The sequence below is a fragment of the Engraulis encrasicolus genome, chromosome 1, assembly GCF_034702125.1.
Source record: "Engraulis encrasicolus isolate BLACKSEA-1 chromosome 1, IST_EnEncr_1.0, whole genome shotgun sequence".
Lineage (NCBI taxonomy): Eukaryota > Metazoa > Chordata > Actinopteri > Clupeiformes > Engraulidae > Engraulis > Engraulis encrasicolus.
The window spans coordinates 56,563,446-56,585,171 of NC_085857.1; the positions used below are offsets into that span (position 1 = coordinate 56,563,446).

General features: G+C 40.5%; 1 long non-coding RNA gene across 1 annotated transcript; it reads left to right on the forward strand.

Annotated features, from left to right (window-relative positions):
• Positions 1-3,941: 3,941 nt before the first annotated feature.
• LOC134455859 (uncharacterized) lies at positions 3,942-7,943 on the forward strand. Its single transcript, XR_010036179.1, has 6 exons — positions 3,942-4,267; positions 5,102-5,132; positions 5,339-5,409; positions 6,164-6,229; positions 6,371-6,439; positions 7,822-7,943. It is a non-coding gene; the product is annotated as an uncharacterized LOC134455859 (long non-coding RNA).
• The last annotated feature ends 13,783 nt before the right edge of the window (positions 7,944-21,726 follow it).

Consider the following 21,726-nt stretch of genomic DNA (forward strand, 5'->3'; position numbering starts at 1 on the left):
TCGCATGCTGCTGCTCTTGTCGACTCATTTTGTTTGAAGATTAACGCGGATCTTGACTGCACTCTGCTGGTCTGGCGGCAGGGAATCAGATATGGGGGGGGCTTGGCTGGGTTTAGTGGGTTATGTCCTAATTCTAATTTCTCTGGTTATGTCAGACGTTCTTTCCGATATGCAGACTCCCATCTACCTTGTGGCATAGGCGTTTCGCTGGCACGCCCCCCCCCCCTCTCTCTCTCTCCCACTCTCACTCTCACTCACTCTCTCTTACACACACACGAGCCCATTCTCGGGAAAAATACTTGCTTCGTGCTTCGTGGTGCCGCTACGATATAGCCTCATTTTTCGTAGTTGGGCAACGCGCGCTGTCGTCGAGAGTGGGTGAGAGAGAGAAGCGTGCATTCGGGGAGGGGAGCGCTGTCGTTTATTCTTCCCCCCAGAACCAAACTACCCATCGGTGTATCTGTGTATCTAGGCCTACAGGTATATAAATGGACATGAGGCCAGGCATGTAGGCCTATTAAGTATCAGTATCAACGCACCCAAAATGGTAATTTGTTTAAAAGCCACTAGAACTTTTTGGCATGCACATTCATTTGTCTACTATATGACAGTTAAAATCTCTTCAGTTACGCCTATAGGCCTATCACACAATTTGTGTGATCATATGATGCAGAGTGTGCCTTTGTTACAATCCTAGATAGTAGGCCTACACCTATATTGGAGTAGCTCAACAGCATAACAATGCAGCTCAATTTCATAGACCTATTCCAATTTCTGCATTAGGTTTTTAAAAATAGATGCACCATCCTGTAGTAGGCCCATCTCAGCCATTCCCCACAAAGATGAATGGCATTAGGCTATATAACATTGGAGCATAATTTACACAAGGACTAGGAACTTTAAGTAAGGGTTAACGTTCGGCGAGAAGGTCGCTACCGTGGAATAGCAGCACGACAGAGAGAATCTTTAGACCCCGACGCGGAGCGGAGGGGTCTTGTTCTCTCTGAAGTGCTGCTATTCCACAAAGCGACCGACTCGCCGAAAGTTAACCCGCTTATTATATGGATATACTTAAATGACTCACACATGGCGGGGACATTTCTTTAGGCCTATTTAATGTTAAGATTGTTGCTGCGCAAAACAAAACAGTGCCGTTGTGGAACACCGCTAGGCAACAGCTAGGTAGCCAGGACAACAGGTGTTGTCTATCACAGCAGCTGATTAGAGTCTTGTTGAAAAGTCGCTTTAGCAGTGAAAAGTCTTGTTGCCATTGACAGCGGTCTGTTATAGACCAACCCGTCCGTTATCGAAAAATAACAGACGTGCGAACGTTGGGGAGCCCCGTTGAAATGAATGGAGCATTCGACCGATGACGTCACAACCATATAATAAGGAGTTACTAACTACGCGTCTCCAGGAGAAGCAGTGGTCAGGAAGCGATTCATTCAAACAGGTTCCTTACTAGGAAAATTATGCATCCCCGGCAGATACTAGGTCATTTTTACTCCATTAGTAGCTATTTTAATCAGTTCATGTGTGTTTTCAAACTGTTAAGACAAATATTAAAGCTCAACTATAATTTCAAGACAATGTCAAATGTATTTATTACACGGGTATTGTGAGTGAAAATTGGTGCTAATACTAATGTGGGGGTGGGGGGGGGGGGCTAAAGCTTAAGCCCCCCTAAAATTGGCATAACGACGGCCCTGGGCTTTACTTTGCAGCATCTCAAATGGAAATAGGCCTATAGGTTAGAAGCCTACTACTCACAACCTCGTTGAATTTGAACCCTCTTTAGATTGAACAAAGCATCTAATCTCAAATTGGTTTGCATAACAGACGATAGTGTAGGCATAATTACGCATGACATTCCGAAACAGCTATGGGACAGACAGTCTATTGCATTACATTGCACTTCGCTTTTTTTGAAAGCGACTTACACTTATTTTTTTATTATTATGGACAGGGTTTAAGGACAGGGTTGAAGGACAGGGTTTTTAAGGACCGGGTCTATCCAAAACGCATGGTCTCGCGCTTCGCTGACGCCCCACATCCGTGGAGAAAACAGAAGGCCTAAGTTTCCCCGCAGCTTTAATGGGGCTTTTCCCAATTCAACATCCCGTTTGCAAATGACAAAATGACCTCTGAATTGCGCTTGAACTTCTATTGTCGGCGATGTCGGCCACGAGCACAAGGGAGAAGAGGAGTTGGATAACGGACTACACCGCCACTGTGGTATAAGATTAAAGAAAGGATGTTTGGCTGCCCTGCGAGTAGGGTGCGACAGCTGGTCCTCCAGATGTGAGAAGAACCCTCGTGATTGGTCAGAACTATTTGAAAGTGGTTTTGACATTTACACCTGACCAGTCATTGTGCGTTCCGATACCATCGGTGACAGTTGTCGTGCCGAAAAGCGAGTCCCTGCCAGAACACGAGTGCCCTCATTGAAACCAATGACATTTTTTGAGAGAAAATTATACTATTTTTTGCAGAATGAATTACATAATTTATGAACTAAACATAGGCCTATGCTTATGAAACATTAGGCCTACTCGTCCTCCACTTAATATGAGCTATTTGAATGAAACTGTAACATTTGTTAGCCTATGACAATTCTTAAATTATTTTATGAAATTAAAACTGAAATTGTAACCTCTTTGTAATAGAAGGAATGTAGATGCTTTATTGATAGGCTTTCCATCTTAAATTGTGTCGGAATTGTCTGTAAAAATGGGTAAAAAAATATCTGAAAAATTGGCCATTGGTTTCAATTGGTTTCAATGAGAGCACTCGTTCTGGCAGAGACTCACTTTTCGGCACGACAACGTTCATAGAGAAAAGAGTGGGTTGTGAAACAGCATCGAAAGTGAAATACCGGCAGACAAGAATGCGTGTTGACAAGTGTTAGCTTGTCACATTTGACATGCGCAGTTGCTAAAGTCTAATCTGCCCTTTACAAGTAGCCGCCCGATTGTCGGTTCGGTGACGATGGCACAATTGCCCTGTCGATAATTTGCAGACACTTTTTCCACGTCGGGTAAGTTAGGCTATTGTCATCTGGATTTGGTTCATTGGTGTTGTAGGATAAAACCATGAACACTTCGCTGTCATCATGAAAAGTTTTGCACATGTTGGCTTTAGTGGAACAGACGCGTAAAATGGCGCCTGGGGAAATGGGAAATTAACTGTTTTCACCCATCCCTGCCCCCGCCCGAGCCCTGACAGTGGTCAATTTTGTAGTTTATTCTCTTGATGAACATTCTCTTTGTATTGTAGCAAGTTGGATTGATTACCAGGCCAGTAGGAGTTAGATCATTCAGTGGCATGTGGCATGTGCCAGTGACATGCGGAAGTGGCATCAGTGGCATGCTATTATAAAACACATTTTTCACTGACAGGTTAGGTTTAGGAATAAGTTTTGGTATAGGCACAGTTCGGCATGTTTATAGGTTGGTGTACACACATTTTTCACTGACAGGTTAGGTTTAGGAATGAGTTTGGTTTAGTACACAGTTCGACATCGTAAAAAATCAATGGACATGTCACTGCGACAGTATGCCACACTAAATTATCTAACCCCCTCTCTACCAGGCTGTATTCACGAATGAATGAGGAGGTAGCATGTCAAAAATGGTTTCTTTTATTTCTTTGCTTTGGTTGAATTATATGGATTTTAAAGTGAAGTTACTTTAGTTTTTTTTCTTTTTATATAGTAGACCAGTCAACAAAAAGTAAATACAACATAAACAGACAGAAAGGGTAAACAAAAACACATCCCCAATGAGGTCACATGACCCGCATGACACAAGTACACTAAGTAGGCCTACACCATTCTTTTTTTGTGATCAACATTTTATTGATTTTCAACAGGGGGAAAGGGGTGTGGGGTTACAGACATATTAAGGATCATCATACAGCAATACACTGAAAAAAGAGGGAATGGCGGGTCTTTGAATTAACCTATATAAAGTAAATAGATGCAAAACAATTCATTAACATTCCTTGAGTAAACATGATTTCATCAAATAAGGATAATGTGTTCTTGGAGACTGCTGAATTGGCATGTTTCTAATGCTTTGAATGAACATGATTAAGTTGTGTCTGGGGTGGCCTCCAGTCCTGAGGTGGCGCTAGTGCACCACTTTCTAAGACAAGAAGAAGCCGGAAAGTTTCAAGCCAGAGAGCCGTTCGCCTCAGCCCGGTCCTACTCTTCAGTCTCATCTCGCTGGAATAGTGTTGTCATGTGTGAAGATATACACGAAATTGAGTAAGTAACTGAAGTACTTTCATTTATGGTGGGCGATGTACTACTGCTCTTGTGTCTTTTGTGTGTGGAAGCTGAGCTTAGACTCTACTACATTTACCCGCGCAGTGCTCTTTGCTTAGTAACAGGTGCACTGCAAACACATGCAGTTGGCTATGCCCCATGTCATTTTAGAAAAGAATGGAAAATATGTACATTTAGGATATTCAAAGGATGTAGTAAAAACTGCTACTGTACAACAATCTAACTGGTTATCTTCAGTTAGTAGCTATATTTGCGCGGGAGGGTCTGATCCGTTAATGGGGGAGGGGTGGTGAGGGGTATGCACAGAACTAGAACTTGATCGAACATGTTGCATGCTCACGAGAACAGAGGGCTGGCGTCGTTTCGGTGTGTTCATTTTAAGCCAAGTATTCTATTTTTAAAGTTTTCTTTTCTTATCCAACCCAGGTGTTTAATGCACACATGCACTTGTGGTCTTAACCGAAGATTAATCAAATGTAAGCTTTCCTGCACACGAAGTCAAAGAACAACCGACCTAGATAGAGTGCATATAACGTGAATTTAAACTTTGCACAGGGAATTGGATGAAACATGTGGGAATAGTATCCTATTTATTGAAGTGCATATCACTTTTTTTTTACTTGCACTTATGGTGCAATGCAAAGCATGCACTGCCTTGTTATCTCGTTTTACTTAGCCTTTATCTTCCTCTTTTAAGAGGAGCATTGTTTACAAGTAGCCTAGTTTACAGAATGCATGCTCCTCATTCACGAATCCTGTGCTGTTTATTAAATGCTTAACCTCACCAATTCCTTCTTTCTTTCTTTCTTTAAGGACTTCTGCTGCACTGTTCGAAGTCTGTAAGGTAAGACATTCAATGCTGATTGTCTTTAAGGTTTTTATATTGTGTGTGTGTGTGTGTGTGTGTGTGTGTGTGTGTGTGTGTGTGTGTGTGTGTGTGTGTGTGTGTGTGTGTGTGTGTGTGTGTGTGTGTGTGTGTGTGTGTGTGTGTGGGGCTTTTCCCTAATGTTTATGATTTGTCAATCCTTTGGGCTCTTTATGCCTTTTCAGATCAGTGCTGAATTCAAAAGAATAACCACAGTTCCCCTGCAATCCAAGCAACTGTTGCTGAATTGGCTGATGTAAGTTTCTGTATGTTTTGCCTGTCTACTTGATGGTTCCTGAGCAGAAAGCCTTTTTTTACTATTGAGTTACACCCATGCATGTTAAAACCTCATAGAGAGGATCATGATCTGCCTTAGTAGTCATGGTACCAGTACATTCATATGCATGTTTCTTTTGGTGGCAGTCAGCTTCCCAATGTTGATGCCATTCATAGAATCCCAAAACAAATCAGTCCCACCACCATTTTTGACCGTAAACATGGGACTATTTTCTTTATACTTCTCCCTTGGCTACTATCACACATGCTTGAAACAATATAAAGCAAATGTGTTCATCATGGTTTCATCAGAGACAAACAGACTTCAGATATGGATTGCTGGAACCATGTCCTGTGGTCTGATGACACCAACATGAACACATTTTTTCGGATGGTGTCAAGCATGTGTGATCTTAACCAAGTGAGTAGTACAAAGTAAACTGTCCCATGCTCATGGTCAAGTAGTGGTAGTGGGACAGACATGGTTTTAGGCTGGATGCATGGCGTCAATATTGGAAATCTGAATTTCACCAACATGTACCATGACAATTGAAGCAGATCATGATACAGTCTGTGATTTTAAAGGCGCAGAGAGTGATTTTTTTAAAGTAGTTTATTTCCAGAACTCATGCTGCACAGGTTACAAATGTTCTCTCTTTCTTTCTTTCTTTCTTTCTTTCTTTCTTTCTTTCTTTCTTTCTTTCTTTCTTTCTTTCTTTCTTCATTTCATTAAGTTGTACAAGATGCACCATTTCTGAGGACTTCTGGCACAGTGGCCTGCACTGTTCAAAGTTTGCAAGGTAAGACATTCAATTCGGATTGTCTTAAATGTTTTGATTTGTGAATTACAGCATTTTATCTCCTTTCTTGAATGTGTGTGTGGCTTTCTCCTAATGTTAATGATTTTATTGTTAAATCCTTTGGGCTCTTTGTCTTTTCAGATCAGTGCTGAATTGAAAAGAATCACCACAGTCCCACTGCAATGCCCTGCACTGTTCCAAGTCCACAAGGTAAAGCATTCACTTTGGCCACAACCCTACCCAGTGCACCTTAACAACTTGACTCCTGCTTTAAATTAGCTGTTACCTGAAAGGGGGTGACTAAATATTCCAGTGGTATAAGGAGCTGCTTCTCGAATTTTTATATTTAAATTTTGTCGTACTCTGACCAGTGAATATTAGATTATTGCTTAGTACTAGAATTGGAGTTATCTGAGACAAGATGATCTGATCTGAGAAGTGTTGATGACTACCTCCCTGGTGTTCCCACGCTCAGTGTGGAGTGTGACACTAGTTAGTTTGTATGCATTGTGCTATGCTCAACATGACATTGAGAGGCTTCAGTTGAAAGTGAGCAAGCTATCCCACGGTTTCCTTATTCCAATACACTTACTACACAATGCATGTGCAGCTAAACAAAAAGAAATATTAATATCTTCTATGTAGAAACAAAATGAGCACTACTATGAAGTGTATAATATCTCAGAGCACTTTGTTGACACATGTTTTTCTCTCTGATGGGGGGGGGTCCACAGAGTGCACCAGCTGTGTTACGCTTTTCATTATATTGCCCATTGTATGTCTGCCTAGAATATTGCATGTTTTATTTTTAATCACTTAAGTTATCAGGGAAACTTATTGAGATGGGGAAAACTGTAATAACTTCTTATTTCAGCCCCTTGACAGATAAGCCCTGCATGCCATATTACTGCACGCATGCACAAACGCCAGAGAGGTTCTCAATTCATCTCAGATCAGAGAATATCAGAGAGCAGAGAAATGCAGTAGACTTTTCCTTCAAAGTCTCCTCGCAAGGAACAGTATATATCGTACCTGTATATGCATAATGAAACTTGTTCTCTTAGAGACGAACTGATCCTTACATCTCTGTGCTCTGAAACACCTTAAATAGAGGATTGGCATCACTGGTTGTCTACTACAAGCCCCTTGTAGGTCCCAGCCAAGGACACAGTAGACCTGGGGTGTTGTTCCATATGAGAGTGAACTTTTTTCATTGGCCTGGGCCCACTGGTATTCCTGTGACACACCAAGTTTCATGTCAAAGTCTTGTCATGCTATGCAATGATCTTGCAGGCCATATAAAATTACTTCATGGGTCACAATTGGCCCTGGGTTTGAGTTTGACATCCCTGCAGAATGAAGGCAACTACACAGCTTTGGCTCTGGTATTTGACAACCTCAGGCCAATTCACACCAGCGTTAAATCATCATCCAGGTCCCACATCAGAATTACAACTGAGAATCTTGACAGTGGAACAGAGGACATGCTTTGGACTTTGCACTAACCTACTGTCCAGCTTAATGTTGATTTATTTGTTAATTCAAATGGCTTGGTTAATTTGTATTTATTTACTTTTGTCTGTGTTGAATAGGTCATGGATGAAGTTGCCGTAGACGAAGCAATTGAAGACATCACTATTGGAATCTGCTCTGACAGAAGATTGGGCATCCCACCCTTAGGACATTGTCAGTTTTAGTGTATGTTTGTCACACACGTGACACCCAATCGGAAAGGACTCTTTTTTTCAGCAACTAAAAAACAGCAGTTATTTTTGTTTCTTTAAGTGAAATGTACCTTTTTTCTAGAGATCAATTTGCTTGTATGCACTTCCAGCTCCTTGCTGGTTTAAGAATAGTACTTGAGTGTGCATATATTTTGTACATACTGTGTTGATTTTGACCCAAACTAAAGACAAACAAAATACCAAGACTAGACTTAAATAAGACTGGGTAATAACACAAATGTGGTCCACAAAGAGGACAACTAAATGAATGGTGGACTGCCAGATGCACGCGCACATGCATACAGTATACTGTACGCGCATGAACGCACACACGCACACCTACAAGTGTGGACTAATGCACTTAGTCAATGAGCTAAAAGAACTGTATGTAGAGTGAATTTTATTTGTGTCTGATGTGTGCACATGGATGCTAATCCAGCCAGAGAGCACTTTTTCACAGCAACCAAACTAATTATTTTCTTAAAGGTGCACTGTGTAGGATTGTGACCAGAGTAGGCAACTATGCTGCACATGGAAACGGTGCTGCCTATTACCAACTGTGTCCTTTTCATGAATATTTACTTAGTAATAAACGAAAATGTGTTAGTATGACCAAAGTTCAGTAAGTTTACTAAAAATCTGTATTTCTAGAAATTCAAAATGACAGCCAGTGGAGAAGATTCCTCTCTTTCCTCCTCCCCCTTTCATGTATGGAAAGAGCAATTTCCCCAGTCATAACGACAACTTAAAGTTTGGTGGTGGTAAATATTCATGAAAAATGCAACATTTGTGCATGGGCAGCATGAAATCTCAAAATAAACTACTGAAAATAATACACAGTGCACCTTTAAAGCGAATTGGACTTTCTTTTTGTTCACAGACTCTGCTCGTTGTATTTCCTGCTCGTTGATTGGTCTAAGAGTAGCAGTTATTTGTGACTGTCCTTATGTTTTGTATATCTGTGTGCATTTTACATGCGTACAGTGAAAGTCAATACATTTAATCACAGAATTCTTACTCCTTTTTTTGTTTTTGTTTGCACATGCCTGTACATCAAATTGTGATCTGCAATGCATTTGTATAGCCTAGACCTAATATTTTTACCATATTTTTTATTTATTTATTTATTTTTTGGGGGGGAGGGGTGGATTGAGACTAAAGAATGATGTTACTGAAATGTAGCTGTATGCATGATTCCATCACCTTCAATAAACATGAAAAAAATACTTTCAAACTATGTCAAAGTTTTGTGTTCTTCCAACATATTTTCTGGTTAATGGAATACCAATTAATTGTTTAGGATTAAAGTGATTTCATCACCTCTGATTTAGGTGAAAAAAACATTTTGTGACAATTTAAAAAAATCACATTGTTCCAACACATTTTTATGAGGCTGGAACATGAATAAGTTGTGTTAGGTTGAGGTGATCCAATCACCTCCGTTTAAGGTGATAAAATCACTTGAACCTTACACAATAAATATAGGGGAAGAAATCATGTTGACCTTACACAATTGGATTGTGTGGGACCGATGTACACATTAAAATCATGTAGATCCAACGAGTATTTTCTTTCAGTGTAGTGAAACACAAAAATATATGTATATTTCTGTTATTATATACTTCTATGTGCTCGTATGTAAAGTTTTCCTTTCAAGTCATAATAATGGTGTATGTGGCTCAACTGTAATACACATTTGAAATGATCTCGCAGGCCAAATAAAATGGCTCCGCGGGACAAATTTGGCCCTCGGGCCAGAGTTTGACATCCCTGGTGTAATGTATGCTCTGTGGATGGCTTTAAAGTGGATCAGTTGATGTGCAAGGTTCTTAGTCAAACTTAAATGGTACACTGTGCAGGAAATGGTAAAAAAAGGTACTGCAACTATGCTCATTGTATTGCCAAATTTGATCTTTAAGCTTACATGAAAGTTTACTAAGTAATTAACAAATATTTCCTAGTATGGTCCAAGTAGAGTCATTTTTGCAGCTAAAAATGGCTATTTTTGGAAATTCAAAATGGCGGACCATGGAGAAGATCCCCCTTTTCATGTATGAAAAGTGCAATTTTTCCAGTCATAATGATTACTTAGAATTTGATGCTAGTGGTAAGTATTCATGAAAAAGGTAATGGGCAGCATGAATTCTGGAAATAAACAACTAAAAATCTCACACGGTGTCCCTGTAAATTAGACCAAACCGAGTCCCAGTCTACACAAAGATCTAATTCCCCCAGTTTTCTATTCCACTGATAGAGCCCTCGAACTGTGTTCAATTCATTTTCTGTAAATGATGGAAACTGATGATCTACCTAAACTAGGTAGGATCCATTCTAGCATGGGGTGAGCGGGGAGAGGAGAGTCCCAGGGCACACCATACTTTCTTAACTGAAAGTATACAAAATATGCGGAAAATGTGAGTGAAAATTGTGTCCTTAAATCCTGCAGAGAGCAAAGACCTTGAACATTATACATATTACCAAAGATATTAATACCAAGTGGTTTGTTACCAGACAATAGCTTTGAATTATGCCATAGAGGTGTGTTTTTGCAATATTTGAATGGACCTCCCATCCATTGCTCTGTCTTTCTCCACACCTGGACAGTGGACAGAGTTAGCAATGATCTGTCCAAATTTCTTAAGCGTTTTGGCAAATAAAACATCCTGTAGTCTATGTGGTACAACCTTAGAAGATTAAATCTGTTTCCATGCCATAGTGGTGTCTGAATTAACCCATGTGTTCAGTGCCTTAAGTTGAAAAGACCAATAATAAAGTTCAAAATTAGGTAGGCATAGGCCTACTGCAAGGCCACCCAGTTGCTTGGGGCGCTGTAGTGTTGTCAGTCGGATCCTAGGCTTCTTTTCATTCCAAATAAATTTGGATACCATAGAGTGTTTGTCTTTGAAATCATTTGGAGGTGGAGGGAGTGGCAACATAAAGATAAGGTAATACAAAATCAGAAAGTCTGGAGCTCGTACAAAAAAAAGACTTCAGAAGAGATGCCCAAATAAAGTGGGTTGTTAATGATCTCACATGCCGTGCTATATTTACAAAAGTGCAAACATAAAGATAAGAAAATTGAGACGTGGCAAAACATTAATTTTAACACTGCTTATTCTGCCTTGAAGAGAGGTTTTTAAATTCTTCCATCTTTGCATGTCTGACTTTATCTTGCGTAGCATAGTGATGTAGTTGTCCTTATTGATTTTATGTATACTATTATAATAATAATAATAATAATAAATTTTATTTTTGAGCGCCTTTCAAAATACCCAAGGACACTTTACAATCAAAACAAATACATAGCAGTAGGGAAAGTACAACAAAGCTTCAGTGAATTAACAATAGGAGAGTAATTAAAATGCAAAAATAAAATAGAAATAAAAGTACAATAAAAATAAATGTTTTCAAATAAGAAAAAGAAGTAGAATGCATTTGAAAATAAAACAAAATGAGGGGGAAAAGAATAATATGTAAAATAAAAATAAACTGATAATTAAAATAAAGTGGAAGTGCCTGTCAATGAAGTGGGAAAGCAGAGGTGAAAAGGTGTGTCTTCAGCTTGGATTTAAAAGTAGACAGTGTAGAACCACCATGATCTCCAAAAATTCTGTGCTCCTGGACACGGATGTTAAGGACACAAAATCCGTGTCCAGGAGCACGGATTTTGCCAAAATTCCGTGCTCCTGGACACAGAATTGTTTTCCGTGCTCCTGGACACGGAATTGTTTTCCATGATGGACACACAGAAGTGCTCTCTCTATACTCCCACAGCTCTATGTTTCCACAGTCTTGTGTTTTCTCAGGATTTTTCTAATTTCAAACATTTTTTCTCAAAAAAAACATTTCTTACTGACAGGTTAGGGTTAGGGATTGTTTTGGTCTGGGCACAGCTAGTTTTCTTTCAATCATTATATGAATTTGATAGCCTAGCAACCAACTGGAAAAGGTATTTCTCAAAAATATGTCTTTAATGACAGGTTAAGGTTAGGGAATGTTTTGGTCAGGGCACAACTTAAATTGCTATATTTTGTTTAGGATTAGCATTTGGTATGTATTTTCTAATGATAGAGTTAACACAGTCCTGTGGTAATAGCCAATAGAAAGCACTTCCGTGTGCCGGAAAACAATTCTGTGTCCAGGAGCACGGAAAACAACAGGCATGAAAACGGGTCAGGGGTGAAAAAGGTGAGAAAGGTGCGGCGTGGCGCGGTGGCACGGGGCGGCGTGTGTGCTGCAGCGGTGCGCGCGCATGTGTGGTGTGCAGTTGCGTTTTTGGGGGATAGTGTTGTATAAGAGTCATACTAGGGGGGTCTGGGGGCATGCTCTCCCATGGGAGAAAATTTAGCTAAAACCGTCTTTAAATGAATTTTGAGCATATTGTAGCGACCCAGGGACAGTGAACATAAGAACTGCCAACCATCTTCGTTACTTAATGATTGTCATGCTGTCATGTCTGATGAGGGGGGCAGATAGATAGATAGATAGATAGATAGATAGATAGATAGATAGATAGATAGATAGATAGATAGATAGATAGATAGATAGATAGATCTCCCAACACCCCATTGACCTCATCAAAACCCTGCCAATGCCCCCCTTAAAAATAAAATAGACTAATGTCCCCCAATGGCAACTAAGCACCCCCTCCTCTCAACACTATCCAATGTCCCCTCAACGCTTGCCTGGTTGTGATCTCGTTTGAACAGTTAATCATCATATTTCAGACAACTTGTAGGCCTAATACAAAAAAAAATTGTCACAGTTTGGATAAACTAGGCTACTGAAATGTTATCCAAACTACTCAAATGTTAGTCCATTCACCTAGTATATCTGTTTCCCTATGAAAAAAATAATAGGAAAGCTCCAACTTTGACCGTGAAAAAAACAGTTTGACCGTGTTCCACTAAATATAAATCGGTAGATTTTTAATATGTCATTTAGATGTAGGCTACCAAGGGATTACAAAAAACGTGGCATGATTCCTATAACAATTTGTATCGTGTCAAACGATTGACTAAGTTAGGCTTTGCTCTTTCTCCCTCTCCCTCTCCCTCTCTCTCGTGCGTGCTACAAGAAGCCGCAGCATATGATTCGAAGCATGATGTTGGATGCCTCGCGTAGCCTACATGCGCTTCGTAGCGCACAGATCCGTTAAAATAGCAGTCAGGAAAACGTGCCGTAGGCCTACCCAAGCTTTCATTAACGGAGCTCTTTTGAGAATAAATACTTTTTCACGTGGGCAGGGCAAATGCGGTTTCAAATTATTAGGAAAACAGCTTACCCCCTGTGGCTAACTACATCCACTCACTTCTCATCGAAATGCTTGCGTCTTGCAAGTATCATGATCTCAAATAGCTACCTCTCTGGGAAACGTGTAGACTATCTGTGACAGATCGTTTGGACATTTGCTTATAATCAGAGATGTTCTAGAACTATAAAGAAAGATATTTGATACAACTACGCCAGCGCCGCAGACCAAAGCAGCTCCTGTTTAAAACTGGGCTTTCAAAGATAAGTATGAAGGGCGGGACTTAGATTGTGCTCGTTCACGTTATTGGCTGTGCCGACAGCAACAAATGCTATGATTGGTCAAACGTCATTGTCAGTTGTGGAATTTTTTTCTCCTCGGATCTACACGAATTTCGCCGAAAGGTGAGGGATTTTCATGCCTGAATCAAAATCCGTGCTCCTGGACACGGATTTTGTGTCCTTAACATCCGTGTCCAGGAGCACGGAATTTTTGGAGATCAGGCTGGTAAAACACTGACGAAGTGACATTGGGAGTGACTTCCAAAGTTTGGGGCCAACAACACTAAATGCCCTGTCGCTCATGGTGCGCAGGTGTGTGGAGGGAACTGTAAGGAGGAGTGAGTCAGTGGAGCGTAGTGTGCGGGTGGGATTGTATGGGGTGAGGAGACTTGTGATGTAGGAGGGTGCAAGGTTGTGCTGGGTCTTGTATACGAGGAGGAGAATTTTGAAATGGATACGTGAATGGATAGGAAGCCAGTGTAATTGATAGAGGATAGGGGTAATGTGATGCCAGGGTCTGGTGTGTGTAAGTAATCTAGCTGCTGAGTTCTGAATGTATTGTAGACAGTTAATCAATAGAGGTGCTCCGATTGCTCGGCAGCCGATCATGATCGGCAGATAATGGCCAAAAATAGCCTGATCGGTGATCGGAAAAACATGCCGATCAAAAAACCGATCCAGAGATATTAAATTCCTCACGCAACCATTTTGCCTTTACACCTGGCGCTGCCTGCATGTAGCCTAGGTGCTGGCTCTGCACAGCTGCTGCACCAAAATAAGGCATCTTTACTTGTCTTTAACTTTTTGGAATTCCCTCCTTCATTTTCACCATTTATAATCATATCTGCATCAACAATGATCTGATTTTCCGATCCATGCGGCGTTTACATGACGCTTGTAATTTGCGAATTACGTGTCAGTATCGCCATGTTCGCTATTTTGAGTTACAGCCTGTCGGCACGCAACAACTAAACGTTTCCAAAACAATCATCAACGGTATTGTTTTCACAGTTGTAGCCTAATGCACAGCCAGGTCATAAGTTTGTAGTCGCTGCAACACCAAACAGTGCAGAGGGAGAGTGGACGGTGAAACTCAATGAGTCTGTGCAGGGAATTCTACAATCTATGACAGTGTTACAGAGAAAGAGCTTTCCTCGCAGACACGCTGTGTTGTGCGTGTTGCCTGTTCTTTCAGTGAAGTTTTTTTTCTTGTTTTGTGTAGAATCTCAAGTGTTTCAGTCACAATGTAATTTGCGATAGACTACTTCTCGCCAGTTAGTCATGTTACGTTATAACCTGTGTAGTTGCCTCGGTCAGCACGCGACAAGTTCACGTTGTCCGCACAAGCATGCCAACTGTTTTCAAAGTTGTAATTGACAGTCAGTCGATTAGTTTGATAGTCGCTGAAACGCCAAACGGCGACAGGTGAGGGGAGAGGGAGAGAGTCAGAACGGTCGCGGAGCTGCTGTGCTGCTCTGCTGCTGCAGCTGTGGACAGTGAGTGACCGAGAGGGGAGGGGCTCTCCTCACGAGGCTGCTCATTTAAAGCGACAGGGTTTTTTCTCGTATGCAGAAGACGAGAGACTGAGATCCAGGTGTCTGAGCTTCAATTCAATCTTAAATAGTTTAGTAATTATATGCAATAACTTATAAATCTATGTAATGTTTCAATTTCAATTCAATCTTAAATAGTTTAGTAATTATATGCAATAACTTATAAATTGATTAATGCTGTAGACTTTTGTAGGCTATATTACCAACACTAGTCTAAAAGAGCTGAATAATAATAATAATAATAATAATAATAATAATAATAATAATAATAATAATAATAGCCTAATAATAGGCCTACATTGTGAAAGCAACATGTGCAAATTAAGATTGATTGGTTTATGGGCAGAAATGGTATTCAATAAGGATAATTAATAGGCTATTAAAAAAATAGGAAATAATTTCTGTGATCGGCAATGATCGGTGATCGGCAGATAAAGATTTTTGGTGATCGGTATCGGTGATCGGGCCAAAAAAATGGTGATCGGAGCACCTCTATTAAAATTTAGTAGGGAGACCAGTGAGTAGGGCATTGCAATAATCTAATTTGGAGGTTACGAAAGCGGGAATGAGGGTCTCAGCAGAGGTAGGGGTAAGAGAAGGGCGAAGTCTGGAGATGGTTTTAAGGTGGAAAAATGAACTGTAATGCCCAGGTAAGTAAAGGAGCTTTTAACTTGAATAGGCCTACATGCTGGTAAAGTGGCCTTTATAGTTTTGCTATTCAGAGGCAATAGGGAAGATATTGAACAATTATTTTATAACCTGAGAGGGAACTCAAATGATCAAATATTTTCATATTTGGGGGAATGGAATTATCAAAGTTGTCTAAAAACCATATTATGTCATCAGCATACAGAGATATGATATGTTTATGACCACCAATTATTAGAGATGCTCCGATCACCATTTTTTGGCCAGATCACCGATACCGATCACCAAAAATCTTTATCTGCCGATCACAGAAATGATTTCCTATTTCTTTTTAATAGCCTATTAATTATCCTATTAATAGGCCTACTATTTCTATCCATAAACCAATCACTCTTAATTTGCACATGTCGCTTTCACAATGTAGGCCTATTATTATTATTATTATTATTATTATTATTATTATTATTATTATTATTATTATTATTATTAGCCTATTATTATCATCTTGTGTTGGTAATATAGCCTCGGCTATGCCTACTTAATCAATATAATTTATAAGTTATTGCATGAAATTACTTAACTATTTAAGATTGAATTGAAACTGAAACATTACAATGGCATAGTCCTCTAGGCCTACAGAAAAAAACCTGTCACTTTAAATGAACAGCCTGTCTGTGAGGAGAGCCTTTCTCTGTCACTCACTGTCCACAGAGCCGCTCCGCTACCGCTATGACCATCTCTCTCTCTCATGCTCTCACTTGTCTGTCGCCGTTTGGTGTTTCAGCGACTAGGCTATCACACTAATAGACTGACTGTCGATTACAACTTTAAAAACAACTAGATTGCATTTCCTCACAGAAAATGCTGGAGTATGCTTGCCCGTCTTGCATTCGTTGCCCTTCATGCATGCCTTGCCTTTCATGCATGAATTGCCCTCCATGCTTATGCTGCCCTTCATGCATATGCTGCCCTTCATGCATACACACCATACAGTTAACCATCTATATGAGCTAACTTCCTGTTTGGTATGTATCATATTGGCAAAAACACATTTTCACTAACGTTAGCGCCCCCCAGTGACCATATTGCACTGAATTTGGTAGGTACCCTCTGGGTGGACTGGAGATCATGCGTAAGAAATTTCGTTAAGATCTGTCAAGGCGTTGCTGAGATATGAGCTAACTTCCTGTTTGGACTGTGCGTTTGTCTTTGTTGTCAATTTTGATTGGCTGCTGTGCTCCGATGCTTTCAGCTATTGCTCTGTAAATTTCAGCATAGGTGCAGAATAGTCCAATGGTGGTCTGATAGAAATTGTAGGATGAGCAGACAAAAATTGTGGGCGGAGCTTCATTTTCATTGATTTTTGAATATGTCGAAATGGCAGGAAATCCATAATTGTAAATATGACATCATAGTATGCGTTGGATTCGGCTTGACCCAACGATTTCAGCGATACCAAGCGTTTGATGAATTGAGGTCAATACAGGCCAATATGGACAAAAACACATTTTTGTTTATTGTAGCGCCCCCTAGTGGCGCATTTGCACGAAAATCGTTACGTGTCCTCTGAAGGTAGTTTTGATTATGCGTATAAAATTGGGTTCTGATACAAGTAGCCGTTGCTGAGATATCAGCTCACTTCCTGTTTGGCGTCTCCGCCGCCAAATTTGATTGGCTCCTCTTTGGAGCCAGTTTAATCAATCGTTCCAGGACTTTTGGCGTAGATGTATCTCAGTCCGAAGATGCCCTCACAAAAATTTAGTGACGATGGGCCTAGAATTGTGGGCGTGGCATCATTTTTATTGATTTTTTCAAAATTCAAAATGGCGGAAAAACTTTCCAGGCGGAAAATGACGTCATAGGGTGCATTGGATTCGGCTTGGCCCAAGGATTCCAGGGATACCAAGTTTTTGAAATTCCGACCAACGGTTCAAAAGTTACAGCATGTAATGTACTTGCAACTTTGACCTGCTGGTGGCGCTAGAGAGTTCGAGTTATCCAAAAACTGAGTACAAGCACACATCGTTGCACCGAACCGAACAATTTGGCATCGGAACGGACTCTCTATTTCGAAGATTTCTTGCCATTATGATGGGTGGTAGAATAAAAAAATATAATAATAATAATAACTAGATTGCATTTCCTGACAGAAAATGCTGGAGTATGCTTGCCCGTCTTGCATTCGTTGCCCTTCATGCATGCCTTGCCTTTCATGCATGAATTGCCCTTCATGCATATGCTGCCCTTCATGCATATGCTGCCCTTCATGCGTACACTGCAAACAGTTAACCATCTATACATGAGCTAACTTCCTGTTTGGTATGTATCATATTGACAAAAACACATTTTCACTAACGTTAGCGCCCCCCATTGACCGTATTGCACTAAATTTGGTAGGTACCCTCTGGGTGTACTGGAGATCATGTGTGAGAAATTCTGTTAAGATCTGTCAAGGCGTTGCTGAGATATGAGCTAACTTCCTGTTTGGACGGTGCGTTTGTCTTTGTTGTCAATTTTGATTGGCTGCTGTGCGCCGATGCTTTCAGCTATTGCTCTGTAAATTTCAGCATAGGTTTAGGATAGTCCAATGGTGGTCTGATAAAAATTGTAGGACGAGTAGACAAACATTGTGGGCGGAGCTTCATTTTTATTGATTTTTTAATGTGTCAAAATGGCGGGAAATTTATGATGGTAAATATGACATCATGGTATGCGTTGGATTCGGCTTGACCCAAGGATTTCAGCGATACCAAGCGTTTGATGAATTGACGTCAATATAGACAAATATGGCCAAAAACACATTTTTGCTTATTGTAGCGCCCCCTAGTGGTGCATTTGCACGAAAATCTTTACGTGTCCTCTGGAGACAGTGCTACTTATGTGTATAAAATTGGGTTCTGATACAAGTAGCCGTTGCCGAGATATGAGCTAACTTCCTGTTTGGCGACTTTATTTGAGCTAAAATACATTTTCACTAATTGTGGAGCCCCCCAGTGTCCCATTTGCACGAAAATTGGTATGTAGCCTCTGGCTATAGGGAAGATATTGTGTATCAATTTTTGTTGTGATACGAGTAGGCGTTGCCGAGATAAGAGCTCACTTCCTGTTTGGCGTCTTCGCCGCCAAATTCAATTGGCTCCTGTTCAAAGACGGTTCGATTAATCGGTCTACAACTTTCAGGCTAGATGTATCTCGGTCTAAAGATGCCGTGTGTAAAATTTCGGGACAATCCGGCAAGAATTATGGGCTGGGCACCATTTTAATTGATTTTTACAAAATTCAAAATGGCGGGAAATCTATCCAGGCGGAAAATGACGTCATAGTGTGCGTTGGATTCGTCTTGGTCCAAGGATTCCAAGGATACCAAGTTTTTGAAAATTGGACCTACGGTTCAAAAGTTACCGTTTTCCTGTTGGTGGCGCTAGAGAGTTCAAGTTATCCATAAACTGAGTACAAGCACACATCCTCGGACCGAACCGAACAATTTGGCATCACTACGGACTCTCTATCTCGAAGATTTCTTGCCATTATGATGGGTGGTAGAATAAAAAAATATAATAAGAATAAACGGTCGAATAACAATAGTATGCTTGCCGCATGGCAAGCATACTAATAATAAGAATAAACGGTACAATAACAATAGTATGCTTGCCGCATGGCAAGCATACTAATAATGTTGATATGTTTGTGCTGACAACGTGAAGTTGTTGCGTGCTGACCGAGGCAAGGCTATAACTGAAAATGGCTAACTCGCAGAGTCAATCGCAAGTTAGGCTACATTGAAACTGAAACACTTGACTTGGATACTATGTATAAGAAACAAGAAAAAAAACTTCTCACTTGAAAGAACAGACAACATGCACGACACAGCGAGGAAAGCCCCCCCTTTCTGCGTCACCGTCATAGATTGTAGAATCAAATTTTCACCGTCCACCTTCCCTCTCTCCCTCTGTTGCCGTTTGGTGTTGCAGCCACTAGCCTACAAACTAATCGACTGGCTGTCAATTGCAACTTTAAAACAATAACATTGATTTGTGTTGGAAACGTTTAGTTGTTGCGTGCTGACTGCGGCAACTTCCATATACAGGGCAGGCTATAACTCAAAATATCCAACCGCATGACGAGACTGACAATTCCATTCGCAAATTACAAGCATCAGGTAGGCCTAAACGTCGCATGGCTCGGAAAATCAGAGGCAGATATGATTATGAATGGTGTCCTTGTCTTAGCTGACAGGAGTGGCACCAAATGTGGTTTTTCTGCTGCTGTAGCCCATTTGCCTCAAGATTTGATGTGCTGTGTAATCAGGGATTTGCCTTTGTATCAGCTCCAACCAGTCTGGCCATTATCCTCAGACTTCTGCCATCAACAAGGCATTTTTGGCCACAGAATCGCTGCTCACTGTATTTTTTTTCTTTTTCGCAACATTCTTTGTAAACCCTAGAGATGGTTATGTGTGAATATCCCCGTAGATCAGTCTTTTCTGATATATTCAAATCATCTCGACCATGTCTACATGCACAAATGCACTGAGTTGCCACCATGTGATTGGCTGATCAGAAATTTGCCTCAATGAACAGTTGTAACAGGTGTTCCTAATGAAGTGGCCGGTGAGTGTATATTTTAATTGATTTCGACGAAACGGAAGGTTACCAGTAGGCTGCTTTTTAGATGCAGAAGCAGGCGTCGTTATCTTCGGATTATGGTTTACACACATGGTGTGGTGGTGAAATGCAGGCGATAGGCTACAAAGTTGTGGTTGTTTGGGGATTGGAAATTAGTTTTATTCATGATAATATTAGCCAATTTATTGTTGTGTTATAGGCCTATTATTTTAAGATTATTACAGAGATATATTAGCCTACTGTAGCCATATGGTGAATGATGTAGACCGACTCAGATAATGTATATAGGATTTTTTTTGCCACCGAGGGAATGAGCTCAGCTCCCATTGGCTCCCACGTAATTCGAACCATGGTGCAAACTAACCACTTCCTGCAATCGTGTCAGATCACACAACCTCCAGACCATGAATACGAAATGAAATGGTAGTGTTATGGGATGGTCAGGACCAGGCTATTTTCATGTCATTCGAACATTAAAATCTACTTAGGTAACATACTACAACAATAGTTTTCGGAGTGAGAAGTCTGTACATAAAATCCTTTTTGTTGTCTTTTATTATTTCATAATAAAATTCACACAATTAGTGAAAGTGAAAGCCCATTGGGAAACTCCAACTCCCACTGCACACAACGAAATTGCATTTATACATCACCTGTGCAAGGGGGCAGCCCTCAATGGCGCCCCTAGGGAGCAGTGCGGCGGGATGGTACCATGCTCAGGGTACCTCAGTCATGGAGGAGGATGGGGGAGAGCACTGGTTGATTACTCCCCCCACCAACCTGGCGTGTCGGGAGTCGAACCGGCAACCTTTGGGCTACAAGTCTGACGCCCTAACCGCTTACCCATGACTGCATGTTCAGTTCAGCACTGTGGTAAAGTTAGTTTGATATGGACAATCATTTGGCATTCAAAATAAAAACTCGATAGATCTGAAAAATAAGCCGTGTGGTACATGAGGGACTTCTGTCTCTATGTTGAAATATTGGTTTGACGACTCAAGGTCAAAAGGTCAAGGAGCCTAATTCAATTACAATTTATAATTTTATTATTTAAAGTGATAAATCTGTAAAACAAGTTTTGTGTCACACGAGGGACATTTGTGTCTGTGTGACAGACCTAGTGTGGTGAGTCAAGGTCAAAAAGTCAAGGAGTCTAATTCGTTTATATCAACATTTTGAATCATTTTTAAAATTGAGCGCTAAATCTAAAAAATATAGATGATTTATTAGGTTATGTGGCCCCCACTATGAAAACCACTGCTCTACTCTACTAAAAAGACTAAAAACCGAGGGGAGCTATCAGTTGCCTCTAGCACCATCTGCTGGTCATTGTATATCATGACAGGAAGTGTGTGACTGGCTATGCAATGCAAGGGATGCTGTGAATCTTCAGTACTTGTCATTGTCATTATAAG